This window comes from Corvus kubaryi, unplaced genomic scaffold (assembly GCF_017639235.1).
Source record: "Corvus kubaryi isolate FWS band 111438036 unplaced genomic scaffold, C.kubaryi_AGA036_p1.0 66, whole genome shotgun sequence".
In the NCBI taxonomy this organism is placed as follows: domain Eukaryota; kingdom Metazoa; phylum Chordata; class Aves; order Passeriformes; family Corvidae; genus Corvus; species Corvus kubaryi.
The window spans coordinates 2,336,950-2,352,602 of record NW_024582054.1 but is presented as its reverse complement, the minus strand read 5'-3'; the positions used below and the strand labels follow the sequence as shown (position 1 = coordinate 2,352,602).

Below are 15,653 nucleotides of genomic sequence, written 5' to 3'. Positions count from 1 at the left end.
CCCCAGCCCGACAGCCGCCGCCCCGGGCTTAACGGAGGCGAGGGCAGCGGGGTGCGGGTGAAAGTGGCCTTCTGAGCTCCCTCCCGCCGCAGCGCCCGGAGCCGGGCGGGGGGCGCCCGCCGTGAGCCCTCCCAGGGCGGTGGGAGCCCGCCGTGCCGGCAGCCCTGGGGCGGGTCGGGCGTGGGTCGCCCCGCAGCGAGCCGTGCCGGGTGCTAGGTTCCGGATTTGTGTCTTTTTTCTCCGCAGGAAAGGCAGCCCCGAGCGGGAGCAGCGCGGCCGGAGGCGGCGGTGAGCGGCGGCGGCCCGGCCCGCTGCGTTCCGCGGCGGCGGCTCCCGCGCTGCGCGTCCGTGCGGAGGCGGCCGCGCCGAGGGCGCCCTGCGGCGGGGGACGCGCTCCCCCGCGGCCCGGAGCGGCGCACGCCGCTCGCCTTCACGGCTCGCTAGATAACTTGTCTCTTGTTCGCCGCTGTAAGTTGCACTTAAGCCCTTTTTTTTTCCCTTTTTTTTTTTTTAACCCCTTCTTTACTTTTTATAGCCAGCGAGGGTGTAAGTCGGACTGGTTTTGTTCCGAGCCGGTGTTGAGACCGCAGTAATGATAACAATTAGGTGATTTGGTGGCAGTGCCGGTGGGGATGTTCTGAATGCTCTGCTGGCGAGGGGGGGGTAGAGGAACAAAATGTTTGCGGATGGTTGATTTCTTCACTGGGAGCCTGGAGAAGTGGGAAAACAGGGAATGCCTTAAACTGAATCTTATGGGAAGGAAAGAGGAGGTGAAGAAGCAAGGAAAGGTAGATGAGAAGGCGACCTTCCTAAGCCGAGTTTCTTTGCTCTTCCCCCGTTTTGTATTGCATGAAGTCCTGATGTTAACGTTCTCATGCTGTATTTAAAAATAACTGTGTTATTTGTACTGGATAGCTGTGATGCAGCTTCACTTCGTTTAATGAGGAGTGCACTCATTCATGTCTGGTAAAGCAGTGATACAAAATGGGAATTGCTCAACTTAGTGAAGATCTCCTTGTATAACCTTGGCCACAGCATCTGTATGTTTTAGATTGAGGAGGCACGTTTTAACCCGTGGAATAAAACAGAGGCATTTTTTTGGATAATATACTGCTTACCAGATCATGTTTAGAATTTTTGCTTGCAAAATCGCTTTACAAAATTTTAGTGGTGCTGCTTTAATGATTCCGTTACTGCTTGCTGAATGAATGAGGTGCATCTGTGAGCACGGAGCCCTAGTTGATAATACAATGCAAATTTGTCTTCAGGGTAAAGGTGTCGGATTTCATTCGGTACCAGATCTGTATGGATGAACCAAGATTGGTGTTTTCTTTAGAAAGCACCCCTTTCATGGTGGAATTTTGATTGATAGTTTTTTTTTTTTCTTCTTCTAACTATGGGAATTAAGCACTTGTTTCCTTTAAATTAAGGCATAAACCAGTTTTGTAAATGGGAGAAGAGTTTTTGCTGCAGGTACTAACTGGGTAGCAAGTATCTGTGTTCTCTCAGGTGGAGACTTTGGTTGTTATTTATTCGGAATGTATTGCTGGGCTAGACTCCATTCCTCTTCAGCCGAAGTGGTGAGAGAGACGTGAACGTATTAAGGTAGAAGTTTGTGGCAATTGTAATCATAGAGAGAGATCTCTAACTTGTGTTTCAGTGTCAGGGCTTTTATGCCTTAGGCCATCAGATGCTGTACCAGTTATTAATGTAGAAACAGTGTGGGAACTTCACAGTAATTTTTTCTTGGTTTTAAAAGAACAACCCCATAGGTTCTATAAAAGGAGAATTTTAATGATTGAATGTTTTGTGTATATACTATGTCTCATTTTGGTGATAGGAAGCTAGGGACAGAAGATTTTTTTCGCCATTTTAAGTGTTTATTTATGGCCAGTTGATTAAAGGATGTGCACTTAGTTGCTCAACATTGCATTAAGAAGGTATTACTGATGCTAATAAAATGCTTAGTTTCATCATTGCTATTTGGGATAGGCATACTTAGCTCTCAGTTGTGGTTCATAAAACCTCTTAGATCATGAAGTCAGAAGTAAAATGGGATGTCAGCTCTGACTGTTGTAGGGCTGCAAAAATTTGCTTGATGAAAAAGGCTAGCAGGTGTAGAGGCAGGCACTGACACAGACCTGTGAAAGGGTGGAGCTGCAGCCATGACTGAAGACTTAATATGGGGACATGTAATTGATAATCTATTTTTTCTACAGTAAAAGGTATTATTGTCATTTCAGTTGGACACCATTGGCTCTACTTGAAGAGGTACCCCCCCCGCCATGTTTATCTGAAATGTTATTTTAAGGTTTGGGATTAACTTTTGGATAGCTGTTGTTTTAAAAACCATGTCCAAATGTGGCCTCTTCTCCCTTCTGCAGGTTTTCAAGGAGTTCTTTTTTCTTTCATCATGCTTATAAGCATTCTTCTGGCACTTCGGGAGCATTTTGTTCTTGTTTAGCTCTTACTGTCTTCTCAGTTTTGTAAATCTGTCTCAAATATATCCTTTAAAATGTCTATTTCAGATCTATTAGTTCTGCTACAATGGAGGCATTTTTTATTTCTAAGATAGGAGAACAAACCTTAAGAACATAAAATATTCCAGCTGGTTATTTTGAATTTCAGTAAGGTCATGAGGATAATGTTAGAAATACACTGGGAAAGTGTGTGGTAGGCTAGTAAGAGAAAAGGTTGAGGCCCAGTTGAATTTCTTTTCTATTCCTCTATTTTGTCCTATAGCATGTCTATTGTAGAGAAGAAAAAAGAACAGTTTTCTCCGTATCAGTAGTTTAATCCCTTCAGCAAGGGGATTGCTACAAGCTATTGAGTTCTTACTGCTACTCGTTAGAAATCCTGGATGCCCTACTGGGGTAGAGAAGCAGAGCTTCTGCCTTCATCAAAATTTCAGTCACACAAGTTGATTTCCCTAATGCTGACATTTTCAGAAGTTGAAATTTATTCTCATTGACCCTAAGTGTTGGCTATTTGGCAAACATGTTGTTTCCTTGGCTTCAGGCAGCTTCCTTTTATTTCTCACCAGCTCTTTAATTTAAATATTTTAAAACTCAATAAGGCATGATTTAATTATCTTAATTTTTTTAATATCTGTGCTCTGTTTACTTCTTTATCTGTATTGTAGGTTTTATTTTATTCATTTATTCTGAAAGCCATTTGTTTAACTTGTTAATAAGTTATGACACGAATACAGCAATAGTAAGTGCAGTTATTTCTTTTATCAGTGTAAATACACAATTAAGAACTGCTAGGTGAGGATTTGTTGATCTGGCATGTAAAATTAATCATATGTTCAGTATCTTTCTGTGAGTGAAAAAAAGTGTTATATTGTTCTGTATTTTATGTTTCCAGGGAGATTTGACTTCAGGGACTTGATTTAAAGTATATCTCTCTAAATTGCAGCAGCTTTTAAATAGTCTAAGCTTTATATTTCACAGAGTGCAGTGAAATGTTTGAATGAGGACTCTCAAGCTGGAGGTTTATAAAGTGGGATTTGATGGCTCTGTGTGACTTGAGATATTCTCTAACGAATGGCAATCAATGTTTTTTGGGGGTGCAGCCTTGCCAGCAATGATGAACTGAAGGCTCAATTGTAAACCTGCAGATTATGGCCATTGGTGAGGGTGAATGACAATAATTTTGTGGTTTTGACTAATTTTGATTTTTAATTCTTATGCAGCTGGCAACACAGTCTGTAGCAGTTTTGGTGTTAGCTTTGATAGTAGTTTTGCACTCTGGCCTTTGGGAAGCCTGTTAGGAGTTGCAGAGACTAGAACTGTTTGGTTTTTTTCACTGTGTTTTTGAATATGAATCAGCAGATAAAATGGTTTTAGATATCTGGTTTTGCATATGTAAAGCTAAATTATGTCGTCGTCTCAGTCTCTTTAATATTCCATTCTGTGGCACCAGTTTACTGGGTGAGTTACTTGATTTAGTTCTGCCACATGTCTTTTATGTTAAGTGTTAAGTGAGGCTAAGTATTTACAAGTCTTTGTTTTCTTTATGGAAGCATGTTTTAAAGAGCACTTCTTTTGAATGCAGAGACAGAACACTTTTCATAATCTTGATAACTTCTGAATTGTATGATTGCTAACCAGGTATTTGTCATGGCTCTTTCAAAAGTCTGAGTTTGTAAGCAGAGTGGAGTTCTGCAAAGCTGTGTCTTTGTACTACTTGAGCTCATGCTGGATGCTGCAGTGCAGTAGTCATAGCTCTTGTTCCCTGCAGAGTGGATGGATGTCTCTTTTCAAGAGAGATCAAGTTCCTGAAAAATGCATGGCTGAGTAGAACAACTTTTCTGAATGTGTATAATAGAGAAGGAAGAGTTGTTACTGGGACTAGTGGTTCATGCCTAGGCCTAAGAGGCACTTAGAATTTTTTATGGTTTTTTTGATGTTTTAATACTCTTTTACTTTTGGTCTTAGGCTCTGTAGAATGGGAAGAATGCTTTCTTCAGATGGATTGTAGTGATTAGTGGAGTGATTTTTGAAGACCAAATTTTATTTTACAAGTTTTCAAAAGTTAAGAAGCTACTGGCATGTGTCATATAGTTGGTTTAAAGTTGGATTGTTCTTCATTAATCCATATGGTTTACCTTCAGTGCTCAGATGGCTTTTGGGGGTTTTAAAATTGTGTTGTTTGTTTACCTTTTGAGGTAACAGGAATTGTACCTCAAAATACTCACATAAACCTCGGAGAGACTGGTTGTTACTTTATTACTGCAGCTGTGAGATATGTGTTGACTTTGAACTTGTGCTTTAACATGGACTTTTAATTTAGTGAAAGCTTCTTCAGTTAACCCTAAAATATATCCTATTTTTCCTAATTGGTGATGTTATAGTGGATTAAAAACCCTCAACTGGCTATCGTCAGGAAACAAGTTCTTCCAGGCTGCTAGGAGGCATGGGTCAGAAGTTGAGCATAACTTTGAGAAAAATTGTGTGTTGGGTCTGCCCGTGAGACTTAGTTATGTTTAATGTACTTGGCTGGATTGTTTTGTGGATTTTAAGGTTTACTTTTCTGGGTGGGGGAAATTGCCAAGCTTCTTCCTTTGCTCTGTAGCCTGCCTTGCTGCCTGTCTGTGTGCAGTGGATGGTGGGGTTCCAGGTGGTGCCAAGGGCTCCTTGCATAGCATGGCTCTGCTCTCTGAGTTTCTCGAGTCATGATGCGTTTTACAGCACCATCAGCTAAATCAATTGTCTTTTGACTTTTGAATAAATAATGACAGGCTTATTGTATGCTGATGTGATGAGAAATAGGATTAATACAGAACTTTTTTTAAGAGTAGCAGATAATATCTGTAAAACGATTGCTGTGGTGGCAGAACTTTCCGTATCCCGGTTGTTCACGTCAGCAGTTTTGATAGATATCTGGGGTTTTCTTGTTGGTGGTCATACAGACAGCTTTCTAGAGACTCAGACACTTTTAAGACATGCCTTTGTATATTTGACCAAAGGTTGCTGTTGTGGTTTAACCCCAGCCAGCAACTGAGCACCACAGCTTAGCCCCAAGAACATTTTTACATTGTTCCTGGAACTTTTTCAAATGATTGCAATTTTATTTTTGTGTTGTTTTTATTGGAAGCTACTGGTCTTACTTGCTCACTCAAAATGAATTCACACTGTCATTGGAAGTATTTGGTGCAGATCTGTGATGATTGGTGTTTATATGAGAGGCTATTTCCTGGTATTTAACTTTTTTCCTTTCTTTTTGTTTCAAACAGTACTTTAATTTAATTTCAAAAGTGCTGTTTATATGCATGGTTTTGTCACTTGGTCTTACTATAGCAAATAATTTGGCAGAGTAGACATGGGTCTCTGGCTGAAGGTGGGGGCATCAAGTCTCCCAGATCAAAATTTTTTGTATTTGAGTAATTTTACTTCAGACAGAATTTGGCCTCCTAAATTGGATGTTCACAACACAGATGTGGTTTGTTGGCTTGAACCTCTGGCCGTTAAGTGTTGGGCCACATTTGGTGAACTTCTGGACAGGGATTTTTAGCTTCGTTTTCTCCAGGAGAATTCCAGTTTATACACACCAGAAAAACCTATAGAAATTAACATAAATCATTCTGAGGGTGACAAAGCATTTAACAGACCACCCCGGAGTGATTGGTGAATGTTCATCATTGGAGACTTTTAAAGCTTGACAGGACAAAGCCATGAGCCACTGGGAGCACTGTGGCAGCCAGCCCTGCTCCAGCAGGAGCTTGGACTCCTGGGTTAAGCCTCCGTGGGCTCTGCAGGCTGCTAGCTGGTGTTAGCTGGAGGGCTCCTCAGAGGGCACTGCTCTTGGAAATGCTATTGTAGGTACAGGTTAAACAACTTCAAAAAAGGAAAACCATCCGTATAGCAAGCTCTTTTTTAAACTAATGTGAAACACTTTTCCTTTGGTGTCCAGCCCATTTTGTGTCTCTTGCAGGGGTAGCAGCACCACCGCTGGTGGCTCTCAGGTTGCAAACCTGCAACAGGAAACCCTGTTTCCTTTATCTCTGGACATGCAGGGGGGGCAGTGGGTTGTGTGTTTACTTATTTATTTATTTTCCCTCGAGAGTCTCTTGTAAGCAAAAACATAAACCTCTTGAACGTTTGCCTTTTGGCAGGGCCACAGCACAAATTTCCTCTTGCTGAAGAAACTGTGGCAAAGATCAGACTTTATTTTTTTTCTTTTTTGCATTTCTGAAGTGTAACATAACTTTGTCTGCATGTTTAAAAATTAAAGAAGACAATGGGTGATGAAACGCAGACTGCAGGCTTAAACGTGTTAGTGCTATATAAAAGTCATTACAGTTCTTATCTCTGAACTGTTTAAAGATCTCTTTCGTTTTTGTGGACAAGGCTTCTCTCCTCACTTTTGGAATTACCAATCATAGTTGTTTTTTAATTTTTAAAAGCTAAAATGTTTGATACTATTTTTGGAATATTTTTGTATGTGTCAAATAGACAATACTAAACCTAAACAAATAAATCCTAGAGGGCCTTCCCTCCTTCTGCTGGATGCAGTTGAGATTTCTAGAAGTTTTTTCTTTTCAAATTGGAAGGGCTGAAATAGGATTTTATGCTTTCAGTCCATGCAGAAGAACTGCATAATTGTGCAGAAGAAAGTTATGGTTTAGCATTTTAATGCCTTGAAAATAAACATATCTTCATGAATGACATGGTACTGGCACTGATTATCTACTTTCCAAATGTATTTAACAGCTTGTTGTATGAATCAGAATAAAATAGTTCAATAGACTGCACTGTATTGATTATACAGCAGCTGGAGGAAAGAGCGAAACATGATGCTTTCCCACAGCTTTTGTGAAAGAAAACATTGAGAAGTGAGGAAAAAAGGAGATACTTATGTAAAAGCTATTAACATAGTTTATCCTTTCCTTGGATGTTGTTTTTTTCCTTGACTCTTCCCCTTCTTTTGCCTTTCTTTTGCAGTCTTTGAAGAAGGAAGTATTGACAGAAACTCAGTTCTAGTTTTGTTTAACCCCCCTCCCCCACCCTGACTTCTGCATTGTCTTGCAGGGTAGTCATTGACTAGTACTTGACATAGCTCTGGGAATTCCCAAATCTAGTACTGTTTATTGCATTGCCATACAGAGATGGTAGGAGAGTCTTTGCTAGGATGCCTCTGTTAATATACACAAAAGGAAAATGCTAATATCATCTTAAAACATGCCATCCATTTCAAATTGAGAAGGCTTTTTTTAAAAAAAATTAGGTTCTGTGGGTTTTTAGGGCTTGCTTGTACAGTGCATGAGTGGTTGTAGTAGTCTGGAGAAACACCTGCCACAGACAGTTCCACTCTGCTATTTGAACTGTGGGGTATGCACTGCGGAATAATTTGAGAGCTTTAAGTTAATTCTTGCCTTATTATACAATTGTCTCCCTATCCAGGTAAAGCCAGAAGATCTGCAGAACTTCACAGGGTTTTTTATCGTGTGCTAAAATCATCAGGACTTTATTTGAATTCTGTACTATTGTACTTCTGTTTTCAGCTGGAAATTTTTTAAGGTTAATTAATGTGCTAGATAGCATTTGAGAACAAGGAAATATTATTCTGTGTCCAAACAACAGTATTGGAATTGGGTGTGAATGTGCAACAGTGTACTGTGTATTCTAGATTTAATCACTTGTATATGTAGTGTTGATGCAGTAAAGACTTTCAAATTTGTTGGTAATTTAAAGTACATCTCCTGTAAAACAAAGGTGTGATAATAACCAGTAATTAAATGTTGCGAAGGGTGCTCATCCTGGTTATTTTAACAGAAGTTAGTCATTATCTACTGATTGTTGACATCATTAAATATAATTTTTTAGCATATAAGTTGGTACTTTACATACCTGAGCAACTCAATTGAGGTTTTCCATTCTTGCATTGTTGAAGTATCTTTTTGTTTGTGCATGTTAAGTGTAATGACTTGCCTCAAACTGCCAACAACTTCATGCCTGCCGAGGGCAAGAGGGCACATATTGTGAATGTGCTTTTTAACTGAAATATATAATGCATCAGTTCTGAAAACAGGGGCAGGGGGAAGCAGTCATTTTAATTCATTTAATTGCAGCTGTGTAGAGCTGGCTACAGGCAAGATAATTATAGGCAAGGTAAACACTGCCTATTGCAGAAACACAGAGAGCCCAGAGATAGAAAATTTCTGAAGTGCTGGGTGAGGGAAGAGAGCTTAACTCTTCCTTATTTTTGTAAACCTGCACTTCACTTAAAAAAACTCACAAAGGAATTGATAGTAGTCATCAAATATTTCCAAGTATGGTGCAGTCTTAACTGTAGGTGACAGGTGTCTTTATGTTCTTGAAGTGGGGCTATAAGTGACTTAGGGCTAAATAGACAGACCTCACAAACTGATACAAGTACCAAAATTCAGGAGCGGTTGAAGGAATTCTTAGATAAAATCCTCATTTAATCTTTCAGTTATGAGCAATAGGAAAAAGTAATTAGAAGTAACAAGGGTCAAACTTGAAGAAGTAATTGGTGAAACAGAGATCTAGTGGACAAATTTAAATCAAGTAATGCTTTGATCACTTAGTTGTTTGGAACATATTGGAAGGTAGTGTTGTGAACAGCTGGAGAGGATAAAAGCAATCCAGAAATATCCAGAGTTAGCATGGCTAGTGCTTTTTGGTAGAGAATAGTACTGAAAAAGCAGTTTTTACACTTGTGTTTAAATACCCTAGCTAAAACTGTATGAACAAGTGAATTATATAATCTGTTTCTGCCTCTCCCTTCTTCTCTCCCTCTCTTCCCTAAGTGTTATAATTTACAAAAGAAGGATCCAGAGATGTCTCATTTTCTAGCTTTAAAAGTGAGAGAAGAGTTGAAAATCCATTTGAAGGGAGGTGGGAGAAGAATCAGCACAACTCTATAGAAGTGAAGCTAAGTGCTTGAAATTCGGACTAGTTTCTTAAGTTTGGATCCTGCTTTCTTCCAGAATGCTTAGCTTTTTTTTTCCCAGGTATTGTCAGAAAACAGAACTAAATGATTGAATGCTTTTTTGAAACTTAGCTACAAATTAGAACTTTATTCCTTGTAACAGGGAAGTTACATGAGGGTTGTATGAACATTGTACCTGCTTGTATGGTTTTTCATGTTCACATTTTTACATAGGGAAAAAAGAGGACTTGTGAAACAGTGTTCTCTATTTCAGTGGCATTTTACGGGTTCCAATAAAAACTCGGCTCTGCAGCAGTATGTGGCTGTTATGTGCTTGCAAGTGAAGTAATTTTATGTTAGTGTTTAATAGTACATTTGAAAATGAAGTAATGGTATATGTAGTATAATGCAAAACACCCCTAAATAGTGGTTGGTTTCTGCAGTACAGTCTTTTCCTCTTGTTGATGAAGGAGGTACAAAAACCTCTTTGTGTCAGATGTTCAAAGCTATTTTGCCGGGTTGAAAAATTCTTATGAAGGTGGTGGATTTTTTATTTTGAATCTAGTGTTAGGACTGAGTGACTGTTCTGTTGGCTTAAAAACATTAACAGCAGTAGCTATCTTGTTTGCTGTAACCTCTCTTTGTTATCACCTTAGTACTTAGCTGAGATGCCAAAGCTCTTGAAATACATTGCAGCTTCAAGCAGGTTCGGTGCTTGAATACTGGCACCGTGGGTTGCAAGTCAGTGTGTTTTATTATCCCTGTGCTCAAAATTTTGAACCAAAGACTTAGGATACTATTGAAGTGCCACTGCTGTTCAGTTTATAACGATGTTAATTAGCACTGAACGTCATTAAGATGAACATATGCAGTGTTAATGAAACTACTTGTGAAATTGAGCTATTGTCATTATGTCAGTGAATGGTTATACCAAAAAGTTGCTTGACTGCCCCACGAGAAAGATAACTGAGAGGGGCTTACAGCCTGTAGCTGTCCTTTGGGAATGGATCACCTGGTCTCAGTCACCTCTTCTGAGACACTGGATGGTCAGAGACTTGTCTGCAAGGGGAAGGACTGTTTTAATAACAACAAACAGCTTTGAGCATACTCTCTTCTCAGGGCCTTAGCTTGTCTTGTGAACACAAAGACTTGTCCCGTCTCATGATTACATGTGAGGAGCAGACTGTTGCTTCTGGTTAGGTTAATATCATCTGATCTGCTCCTTTTTTGCATCTAGGAAAGAAGGTATTTGTGTGGGGAAGGATCTGTAAATGGTTTCTACTAGTGGAAAAAACAATTACTTTTGGGATGAAGTTTGATTTCCTTATATCTCATTCCTCCTTCTCACTTAGTTTTAAACTATTCTACCTGTCTTGATTTTTAAAAAAATGAAAATGAATCAAACAGGATAATTACAATATTGACATTAGGTAAGTGTTTTGTACTTGTGTCTGTACTTTCATGGAATGGAAAGGGCCAAAGCCCTAACTGGACATCTTAGACAAAATACAGAATCATCTAGATAACTAATGTGGTGCAGCATAGTTGCATGATAGTTGTGCTGCTCTGCATTGTGTGCACTCTATTTATTTATGGGTAGTAATGAGATTGTATTTTGATGTGACATTACAGTAATTGTATTCATTCATTAGTTTACCTCATTGACTTTGTGAAGTAAGGAAATGCAGGTGCCCTTGAGAAAGTTGTTTTAACACACACATGAGAAATCTGTAGTAGTGTTCAGAGCAGAAGCTGCCTTGGGCTTTAGATTTCATCCTACTATGGACAAATTTATTTATAACTAGCTGTAAAGCTGTGCTGGAGACTCTTGAGCTAGCTCAGAGGAAGGCAGGGACTACATCTGCACTTGTCTGCAGCCTGCTTTTTTGCTCCCAAGAGTGGCTCTGCCCAGCTCAGGCTCCTGCTGTTTACTGTGAGCAGTCCCTGGCCTCATGGGATCTCATGTACATCAATGGCCCCGTAGTAAGCTTGAACAAAACCATGGCAGTTACGGATTAGTGCTCAGACCTGTGCCCTGGACTTACTTTATTTATTATTATAGCTTTAGCTCTCAGTGCCTACCTGGCACAATGTAATGCTCTGCTGAGTTTGTGGTTGCATGTGTATAGCATTTAATAGCAGTGGCACAGCGCTGCATGTGAGCTAACCAGCCTTCCCCTTCAAGCTTAGGGACATTGTTGGGCTAACGTGGCTGTCACCTTTCTGGTTCTGGCATAAGTCCAGAAGTTTTAGCTCAAAGGTCAGAAGATCAATGGTACCAGCATAGTACCTGGCATGCTACAAATTAGAGTAATGCTGGAATAGATTGCCTTGGATTTTAATTGCCTGCTAGATATCTGTTTTAGTGAGCTCTTGAGCATCTTGACCTGTAGCAGTACAGAATGAGAAGGTCTATAAAACTGCAGAAGGAATCAAACAGAATGCATGAAAATGCATACAAATTGTCAAATCTAAGGCCATTAAAATGTATTTTAAAGTATTCCTTTAAATCTGGATTAATATCTGGTGTAGGCTCTCGAGATATCTTCAGAAAGAATTGTGTTCGAAAGTTACATGTGAAGTACTGCCTGGCTGTACTTCAGAGAATGTCTTTGCTGACACTGCACCGTGTGAGAGTCAGCCAACATGCCTCGCATTGTCACTTGCAGCTTTTCCATTTTAGTCTTTGTCTGGTTCTAGCAAATGCATGGATAGTGTTCTTTAGCTCAGTGCTAGCTTGGGTCTCTGTGCTGCATGGCAGTCACTGCTGAGATTGCAGTTGCTGTATCCTACGTTTCCAATAACAGCTTTGAGGCAAGGTTGCCCTCAAAGTTTTTGGTTTAGTATGGAAGCCAGCTGGGGTGGTTATGCTCTGTGTGTTCCTTCCCGTTTGCTTTTTTTCCTTAACACTTCTCTCTCCTCCCCTACTTCATAAATATTTTGAATTTGCTGGGTTTTGGTTTAGCCCCTTAGATGTCTAAAAGTGTCCGACAGGTCTTTGTAAAAGCAAACTAATGAGTGGATGAGATTGAGTCCCAGCAGTGGTGAGAGCTGTAGCACACACAAGGATGTTGTAAGCTGCCAGAGAAGCTGTGTGATGAATACAATTTCATGGGAGGAACTTCAGCTGGAGTGTATGTAGTTTTATATATCAAGTCTGAGAGATTTGAAGGTACCAAGACCTTGTTAGTTCATGTAATTGCTTGTTCGGTATAGATTTCTGTCAGGTCTTCCTTCTGGAAAACGCACAGAAGATAAAATATAGTGGGTGCCTGTAGTGGTATCTGTGTTTAGGTTGCTCAGTATTTTCTGTAGTTAAATGTCTTATGAGATCTTTTTCTTTCTTCCCCCCCAGTATGGTTAGCGCTACTGCTGTGTGAGCAGCTTTTGTGGCTCTTTTGGTAGAGGAAATCACTTTGTATCAGGGAAACGCGTTCTTCCCCCTGGAGTATCTTGAAATACCACTCCCCGCCCCCCAAGTGTTAGTGTTGAAAATTGAAATACCGGTTACCAGAAACTTTTTCATACTACCTTTCCTCAAGAAGGATATTTTCATTGTGCTACCGAGATGTATGAGTGTTTTAAGGCTCACGCAAAATTCTGCGAACATCAGAGGAGGACGAACACAAACGGGATCCTGCCCTCCCACTGTCCTCCCAATTCACTCTCACCAGACACTTTTGGGTTCCTTCTCACTGCCTGTGCTTATTGGCAAGTGCGTTGTAAGGCTTGGTTGAATAGAGCTGATGTAATGAGTGTGAAAGAAGGTTTTGTTCTTGCTTTTGCTTGTCTGACCAAAACTTCAGTATTTTTTTCCTTCAGTTTTTTTTGTATTCTGTTTGAGAAGTTAAACAGGTTCATTTTGTACCTAGACAGGAGATGCAGAGGCTAATTGTTTTGGGTCTCACTGGACAAGTGGTATGAGACAACATCCAAAAAGGGCACCCTGACTTTGAGAGAAGATTGCCTCTTCTGCCCTTGTAATGCTTTTGATTGTTGGGCAGTAAGGCTGCAGGTAAAGCAGAATTTTTAATGACTTAGTTTTCAACTCGAGATTGACTAGAAGATAGGTTGTAATGTGAGGTTCCTCCTGTTGTACAGATGCAAAACTAGGTGCTTATAGCCATCTCGGAAGGCAAGATCTTTGAATAAGCTGTGTACTGACTTTGGTTGCCTGGGACAGTGGCACCCTGTGGAGCAGTAACAGGGCCAGACTCCACTTGCTGCCTCTCGTAGCCCAGCAGCTGCCCTATGATGTGCAGTCTGGGCTCAGTGAGCTCTTGCTTCCCTTCCATTCTGTTGCTCCTGAGATTAGAGATCTTTGATCCTTCTTTCCTTTAAGAGTTGTGGAGAATACTTGTTTCTTCACCTGCACTGACTATTTGCATGGCCTAATACTGGATGACAGTGATTCACAGATCTTCTAGGGTAACTTCTTTTTGGGGCTGCCATAACAGTTTTGCAGTTTAGGTCACAGTATCTGTCAGCCTGACCCTCTTTTAGCCATTCAGCATCAATCAGCACTGGGCTGAAGAAGTGCTGCACCACACAATGCATTTAAGTTTCTTCTTAGTAGGAGGAGAAAAGAGCAATAGCACAGAAAACCATGTAAGTTGCTGTGAAGAGTATGTAATAATATATATCCAAACTTAAGGTTACAAAGTTAGAACACTGGTTCAGTGATGCTGTAAGCAGGACTTTAGGACTCCCAGTACTGGGTCAGAAGTACAGTGGTCATATGTGAAGTGTCAATCTCATAAATTATTCTGTTGGCTATAATTAAATCAAAATACTTACCAGGTAGCAGCATGACTTATTTGCATTACACATTAATTATTTAGACAACTATGATTTTATAGTGAATTAGATATAATGCACTTTCCTACCACCGATACCACTTTGGTATCGTGTTCTGCCACACTTGATAGAATTTGAGCTTGTGCCTGAATCTCATTTGGATCAAATCGATCATGTTTGGTGATGCGATAGTGCAGAGATTTGCTGTAAATGCTTGTGAAACCAGTATTTCATCTCCTGTAACTTCTTGATGACTTTATCTCTACAAATATTTGAGAAAGTGTACTTTTCAACTTTTTTTGTACCTAACAAATAACTGATTTTATTCAGTGTTTGAATGGTTATAGATGGGTTGGTCTTCGCATGCATTGTGCAACCACTGTTGTCTAAAGTTATGAATGGATGCTTTCAGACATGGTAAACTGATCATCATTGTATTTGTCTTTTTGTTCATCATCCATTCTCAGTGTTATGCTAAACCCAAAGCCTATTTCTAATTTCATAAAAGGGAAAAAATAATTCAGTCTTAGTGTAGCAGGTTCTTTTTTGAATTCTCTTTAATCTTTTTGATAGATATGAAACCACAAGTCTTTTTATCTGGAGAATGCTAAAGAAAAGAAGGGGCCATTAGAGGAGATGATTTTAATGGGATCATAAATGTTCTCTTTGGATCTGTCTTATTAGACATTGCTTGGAAATTTAATCTCCTTCTGAAGACATTTACATGTTCCAAGTTTTCAGTATTTGACCTGATTCTATTACGAGCTGCTATTTTTGTTTCAAGACATGAATTGGGCTCTTTTAAAGTCTTTTGACCTTTCTCTTGCAAAAGGGAAAAACATACTCTTCTAGGCTTTTGACTAAGTGTATTTTTAAAAACTAAAAAAAAATTCGCATAGGATCTGGGGTCCATTTTCTACGGAATAGGAGATGCTGAGGTTCATAAGTAGTGTCATGGGTGCTACAGAATGTGTCTGAATCTATGGTGTCCAGAAGCACAGGATGAAGAGATTCAACTATGACAATGTTGGGAGGTTTTTGACAAAATATTTGTTAAGGGCATGGGTTAAGGTGATTTGTTTTTATTTTGAACTATGGCAGATTTAAAGAAATTCTAATTATTTTACTAGAGATTGCATTTAAATGTTCTTATTTTTAAATTCCCCCCCCTCCCCCCAATAGTGGCATTTATCAATAATGTTTAGAAAGAGGAAGGGATATTTCTATTTCTTTCAGTGTTTCATGTGCCACAAAACAGAAGTGTCTTCTGTTTACACCTCTTGCAATGGAGGAGTCTTTCCTTGCCCTGATTATTGAATTTCAGTAACTTATAGTACCATCATGTCTAGAGGCATCAAACAAAAGAGGTAAAATACTATGCAAGTGCAGCTCAGATTGTGAAGACAGATGTTTCTGTAGAGACCCTCCTGTTTTTATGGAGGCTAATTTTCACTGAC

The 15,653-nt window shown here is 39.7% G+C and overlaps 1 protein-coding gene across 7 annotated transcripts in view; it reads left to right on the top strand.

Annotated features, from left to right (window-relative positions):
• The first annotated feature begins 357 nt into the window (after positions 1 to 357).
• The window catches only part of SIPA1L1 (signal induced proliferation associated 1 like 1), a 206,277-nt gene continuing 190,981 nt past the window's right edge, over positions 358 to 15,653 (top strand). For 6 of the 7 annotated variants that reach the window (XM_042048146.1, XM_042048142.1, XM_042048144.1 and 3 more), the window contains exon 1: positions 359 to 468. The gene's annotated coding sequence lies outside the window, so the exon portion shown is untranslated. Of the gene's footprint in view, positions 469 to 15,653 lie in introns of all 7 variants that reach the window. The other variant, XM_042048147.1, reaches the window with a different exon arrangement.